Source organism: Mya arenaria, chromosome 16 (assembly GCF_026914265.1).
Source record: "Mya arenaria isolate MELC-2E11 chromosome 16, ASM2691426v1".
NCBI lineage: Eukaryota > Metazoa > Mollusca > Bivalvia > Myida > Myidae > Mya > Mya arenaria.
This window is the reverse complement of record NC_069137.1, coordinates 23,845,021-23,852,095: the sequence shown is the minus strand read 5'-3', so window position 1 is coordinate 23,852,095 and position 7,075 is coordinate 23,845,021.

Sequence of the window (7,075 nt, the reverse complement as noted above, 5' to 3'; positions counted from 1 at the left end):
GAAATATGCTGCAAAACCCACATTTCACAGGGAATGCACTCACACCAACGTGAATTCCGTTCAACCTATCTACTGCGACATGGCAATACTGGTTGTAGCCAAATATTAATTGTACGATTATTTTTGCCAACCTTTAAAATCAACATATCAGTATCGACAGTATAAAATAAATGTCTGTATATGTTTTAAGTAGTACGTGGATACTGATGACGTCTGTTAAGATATGAGATAATATTAACAGCTGTACGATACGTCTATAATTCAACAAACCATCCGTTATTCAGTGACGAACGCAAGAAAAATGTTTATTGTAATGAGATATGAATATGCGGAGTAAGGTTGAAAGACATAGTAGCCTGAAGGTCATAAATTAATAGCTTTATATGTTACACAAACGACACAGAAGTGACCGAGCAGAGATGTAAAGAGATTCCTTGCGCTGTAGTGAAGAAAGAAGTACTTTTTGTACACAACAAATTAAAACATGTACGAATTACGCAGTTACCATAGTATGTACTATGATACAATTAACCAGATGTTCTTTTGGCGATCAACGTTTCTAGCTGGACGATGGCATATCCAGTTTTCCTTACGGACATTGTACTTATAATTATAATACACATTAAAATCAAACACAAAATATTAAGCACAATTTATATCCCATGTATAACTACGGTATCGTTGTGAACTGACTTATTAAATAATTATGAAATTGAATTGTTTAAGCTAAACAGTGAATGAAACAACCTCATGTTTTACTTAATGTTTATATAACATAAATTATACACATTCAAAATGTATTTCAGGTTGTTCCCTCTTAACTTCATTTGTAAGAAGGACTACTTTTCTTACCTTATACATTCACACAGTTGTTCAGGACCATCACACCGTTAGGTTACATAACTCTATATCATCATAAATACAGATTATGGCCCTTGAGTTCCTTTGGAACTCAGGTTAAAGTTTTAGGGTAAGTTGGAATTTTCACATATTTTCAATACCCTTCATTCAATTCACTTCATACCTCACACAGTTGTGCACGGCCATCACACGATCAGGCCACATAGCTCCATATCATCCTAGATACCAATTATGGCCCCTGATTGACTTAGGAACTTAGGTTAAAGTTTTGGGGCACATTTTGTCAGGTTAGAGTTTTAGGGCAAGTTGGGATTTTCACTTATAACTCCTATAGCCTTCATTCAATTCACTTCATACTTCACGTCTTAGAAAGTTTGGTTAAAGTTTTAGGGTAACTTGGGGTTTTAATTCAGTTCTCCAATACGGTTCATTCAATCGACTTCATACGTCACACAAGTATTCAGGGTCATCACACAATAAGGATACATAACTTCATATTGTCCTAAATACAAATTATGGCCCTTGATCGACTTAAAAAGTTTGATTAAAGATTTAGGGCAACTTGGGGTTTTAACTAAGTTCTCAAATAATGTTCATTAGATGGATTTCGTACTTCACACAGTTGTTCATGGTCATCACACAATTAGGTTACATAACTGCATATTATCCTGAATACAAATTATTGCCATTGATTTTTTTTTTATTCTTTCTTTTTGATTTTTATTTTTTTATTTCTTTTTGCATCTTTCTGTTTACTTTTTATGTTTTTATTTTTGGCAGGCATATATGACAGCATTATGAATAATGCTTTAATTTCTAACTCAAAGCGGCGTAGATGAACGCGCTGTCCTACGACAGCTCTTGTTAAAATTTGCTAGTTTCTTATATGATGCTTTTGAACTTAGAAAAAGAACATTTGCCAAAAATTGATATTTTTTTATCAGCTGGTTAAGAGTTGCCCATTTGAGATATGATTGCATAACAAATTAAAATGACTTTTATGTTCAAATAAAACTTGTGTTGTTTAACCATTGTCTTCTTGTTGGTTTGTCCTGCTTTTCGATTTATTGTGCATGGTTGTGCAGCTGCTATAATAGCAAGTGTCATCCAATGACAGGGATTTAACTTGGAAAGTTTTAAGTCCATATTATCCAGCTTGTGATAAATAAATGACTTGAGGAGTAATGGGCAACATAGTAACATAGCTGCCAAGTAAAGCCATGTAACCTTGGAAAGGGTAACTCGGAACTGATGCCATAAGCTGCTTGTACTGATGAACATGATATATTCAATGTTTTCAAAATAAACTGCACTTTATTAACAAAACACGCTTTTTGTGGTGTTTCCACACAAGGTGTAATCGTACAAAAGGTGTAATTGTCAAACCTACTTTTGATCGTTAAATGTTCATTAAATTGGTTCCCATCCCAAATGGATGGGGACTGTTCTTTTTTGAGCCGTAATTATCGTCGGTGGGTAGCTTGTGCCCACTGATAGAGGGTCGCTCCTCCTCGTCTCCCCTCAAGTAGAGCTAATTCAGTGGTAATTCTGTCCTCTATAAGGGCCTTGTAGTGGCGGATATGCCATTGCCAGTCATGGTGCCTAACCATCGGTTCTAGAACTTTAAATATATTGTCCGACAGTTCAGTTTGTGAACCTAAACACGACAATAAGCTATATACCCGTTAACTTTGTGAATGTATGCCAAAAAAGGAAGAAAAAACAATATCGGTTCCAAAATAAGCATTAACTGCAGAATATTAAATTTTGACCTTGAAGTTGAGTTACACATTTTTGTTGGTATGTTCCACAAGTCAATGTGGTGACGGATATTCCGTACTGATTCCAACTAGAGCCAAATGGTTAAAATTAATTAATTAAAATACTACAAAGAAAATTGTTATATTCGACGTCCCGACATAAGAGAAAGATGCTCTCCAGTCTGTGTAAGGACATGTCTGCCCACTTGGGTGACTCTCATCTAGTATAATGCGATAATTTTCTTTTAGGACAGAATGATTTTCTCTCCCATGTTCTAGGGACACTTACCAGTCCTCACAAAACTACTCTCATGTGGTGTATCAATGAAAACACATAAAACGATTCGTGTTGGTCAAGGGGAGGTGATAAGAAATAACAATCAGAGTAAGAGTTGCGCATAACGTGTTCGGAAATGGGTGTCCTCAGATGACGGGTCTAGGTGTATAGTCCTCATTTGACGGGTCACATTAGCTAGAGAGAGAGAGAAAGCGGGAGAGAGAAAGAGAGAGAGAGAGAGAGAGAGAGAGAGAGAGAGAGAGAGAGAGAGAGAGAGAGCGAGAGGGAGAGAGAGAGAGAAAGAGAAAGAGAGAGGGAGAGAGAGAGAGAGAGGGGGGGAGAGAGAGACACACAGAGAGAAACAGAGAGGTAGAGAGGCAGAGAGTAAGAGTTGCGCATAACGTGTTCGGAAATGGGTGTCCTCAGATGACGGGTCTAGGTGTATAGTCCTCATTTGACGGGTCACATTAGCTAGAGAGAGAGAGAGAGAGAAAGCGGGAGAGAGAAAGAGAGAGAGAGAGAGAGAGAGAGAGAGAGAGAGAGAGAGAGAGAGAGAGAGAGAGAGAGAGAGAGAGAAAGAGAGAGAGAGAGAGAGAGAGAGAGAGAGAGAGAGAGAGAGAGAGAGAGAGAGAGAGAGAGAGAGAGAGAGAGAGAGAGAGAGAGAAAGAGAGAGAGAGTAAAAAAGTGAAAGAGAGAGGGAGAGAGAAAGAGAAAGAGAGAGGGAGAGAGAGAGAGAAAGGGGGAAAGAGAGAGAGACAGAGAGAGACAGAGAGAGAAACAGAGAGGTAGAGAGACAGAGAGTGAGAGAGAGAAAGAAAGAGGGAGAGAGTAAAAGAGAGAGAGAGAGAGAGAGAGAGAGAGAGAGAAGGAGAGAGGGAGAGAGAGACAGAGACAGAGAGACAGAGAGGGACAGAGACAGAGGGGGCCGTGTTAACAATGGACTGGTCCATTACAGCTCTAACCATAGTTTTAAACACATTTTCAAATCATTAATCATTTAACAACGTTAAAAAAAAACAAATTTTTAAACCTTAAACTTCAGACGGAAATGTACGTAAAAAAGAAAACTTACGATAAAACAAAGGAGTTTAAGAAGCTTACAAAATATTAAGTAGTTACGGAAACTTACGAGTGAGTTCCGCATGAACATCAGCGGTTGAATTCCGAATGAAATTGCTATGGAACATTGATCGGGTGCCATTGCATTTCACTGAAATCATAAACCAAACCCTATGCAAAAGGATCAATCAGAAACCTGGATTGTTCCTAATTGCATAATGTTACAATTTAATTATACATACACGTATAATACTGTCGTTGTCGACACTGAATAGTCAAATTCGGATCAATCCAGAACTCTTCCTCAGTGATCTCCCTGTTTTAATTCGCGCAAGCACACTGGCCGGACTGACAGATGCCCGGATATTCACATTCCTCGTTACCACAGCAACTCTCGCCTATGTAACGGGTGTTTGTTATGCGACATCTGTTTGTTAAAGTAATAACATACTACTACTACTACTACTACTACTACTACTACTACTACTACTACTACTACTACTACTACTACTACTACTAATAATAATAATAATAATAATAATAATGATAATCATGATGATAATCATGATGAGTATCATGATGATCATGATCATGCTGTTAATGATGATGATGGTGATGATCATGATGATGATCACGATGATGATGATGATGATGATGATGATGATGATGATGATGATATTAATATTCCTTGCTACCACCGCCACTCTTTTCAATGTTGCGGAAATGTGACACGCGGCATTTGTTTGTTTGGATACCTGTACAGTCCACGCATGAAAATAAATCATGTTTATAAGTTGTATTGGATAAGTTTTTCATTACTACCTGGCATTAACATAGCTTCAAAAGAATGAACTTTGGTCAGTCTACTTCTGGCTATATCACATTAGTTTATATATCTAAAAAAATAATAGTTTTATAGTTTGTATTCCCTAAATATCATATGTATTGCTGCAAAATAATTTGTGTAGGAGTCACATCTACATATGGGTATCCTATATTTGGAAAACATCGGTTTTATTCACATCTCTTTCCTTCCGTTTTAAGATTAACATAAATGAATCAAAATTAAATACCAATCGTGTTCCTGACATTGTTATTCCAATATTATTATTCAAATAATCCAACAGTTTATAGTTAAAGGATTTGCAAGCCTAGCGTTTCTTCACTTTTAATATTTTACAAAGGGGCAAAAGAGTGTTAGGTTGCCATTGACAAGCTGATGATATCTCATTATGTCAAAGGCCATAGCAACTTGGTACTAGGTTGTCCTTAAATAGTATGACCCCGGTTTTGTGCAGCATATCAGTGAATTAAATATCACGGTCAACAATTTCAGTTTAGAATATTTTACCTGTTCTGTTAAAAATTGCAATTCGCATAGTAATTGCAATCATATCAATCTATACCAGATTTCAAAGTATGTTTATGTTAAGGTCAATGTGTAAGTATTCATTAAGCAAAGATGCTGTTAATTGATTGTACTCGATAGTATACTTTATGAATGGGAAAAACTACATATCAATATCGTCTGGACTTCTAGATAGATTTGCCGATATATTTTGAAAACTTATCTAAAAAATGATTTACAAACATTGCTCTGTTTAAGTCTACTATACACAATCAATTGCATAACTGTATACATATCAAATCTACGTCAAGAGTGCTTGGTCTTTATTCTTTATCCTTTAAATATAGAACGATGATGCAAGTTTAAAATATTTGGCTATGCCAATTTTATTAATTTTTCATTTGCATTAGAATAAGCTGTTTGCACTTTTGCTTTTAACATTATGCGTTTAACTGGTTTGTACGTTTTATGTTAAAGTGTGATTGATACATGAGTTTGCATTTTAAAAAGCGGCCACATCTGGGTCTCAATTGCGTAGTTATGAGTTGTTTTCACTCCTGTTTAATACCTGTCTTGTTTTATGTTTATTGGATGGATTTTACAATGATTGGGTTATATTGTCCCCGTACCCGTAGTCCATTGACTTTGTCTGTGATATAAGAGTAACTCGCTGTTCGCGTAATAGCTGGATTCTGTCATGTATCAACAGTTCTTGTTTTTGTCCTGTGACGCTGTGCGTCTCCTGCGGGATAGTCGGTTGAGCTTGGGTGCCACGGGGTTGAAACTGTAAGAAAAGACGATCTTGTGTTACGAATGCATGTACACAAAATGTCTTTTCCTAGCTTCAACAAATCGATACTTTTACTTTGGTTGGATATTTTGAATATAATGAGTTATTTGAAATTGAATAACCTAACCAACAAACACCATTTTATCAAACGCTTTTGTGACTGAACACAAACTTATGTACAGTGATTTAATGACAGCGTTAAACAATCAATATTATCATGCATGTATATCATATGGAATCTTACTACAAACTCTAAGTCATGAATTGTTTGTTATTTAATCATTACTATGTATTGCCAGACAAAGTATATTATTGACAATTATTTATTTGTGCATCATATAGTTTACTTGTCACGAGTTGTTACATAATATACCATTTGTTACTTGTTGACTTAATGCATGTATAATTTGATGTATAGGTTTCATATTAGTTTTATCAGATTTCATTTTCAAGACATAGATTAACAACAGAAACCTACATGTTTCATATGCGCCGACGATGAGTCGAATACCTTAAACTGACAAAGCAATGCCATACCTCATGCCACTAGCGATACAGAAATTTACTATTCGGAAAATATAAAACATTCAGTAGAGTCAATACCGAGATAATATACAGTAAGAGTAAATTATGAATTTAAAAATGTTCATAAAATTTGCTTTCTTTTTAAACAGTGATGTAAAACCCGGTAAAATGAAACAAACAAAAACATGTTGTTATATGTTCATATGTCTTTCCTGTTTAAATACAGAAAATGACAAACGTTTAAAGAAAACAAATTATGAAATCAAAAGAAAATATGGCGTTTTACTGATATGATATAGATGGAAAATGACTTATTTATTCAAGTATATCATAACTTCAATCAACAATGCGGACAAGTGCCTGTGTAACAGTTAGAACGTATGACTTGCTGGAATATAAATTTCAAGAAAGCTATAAATTGTTCTAATTAAAATGTTTACCATCAACCGAATTGA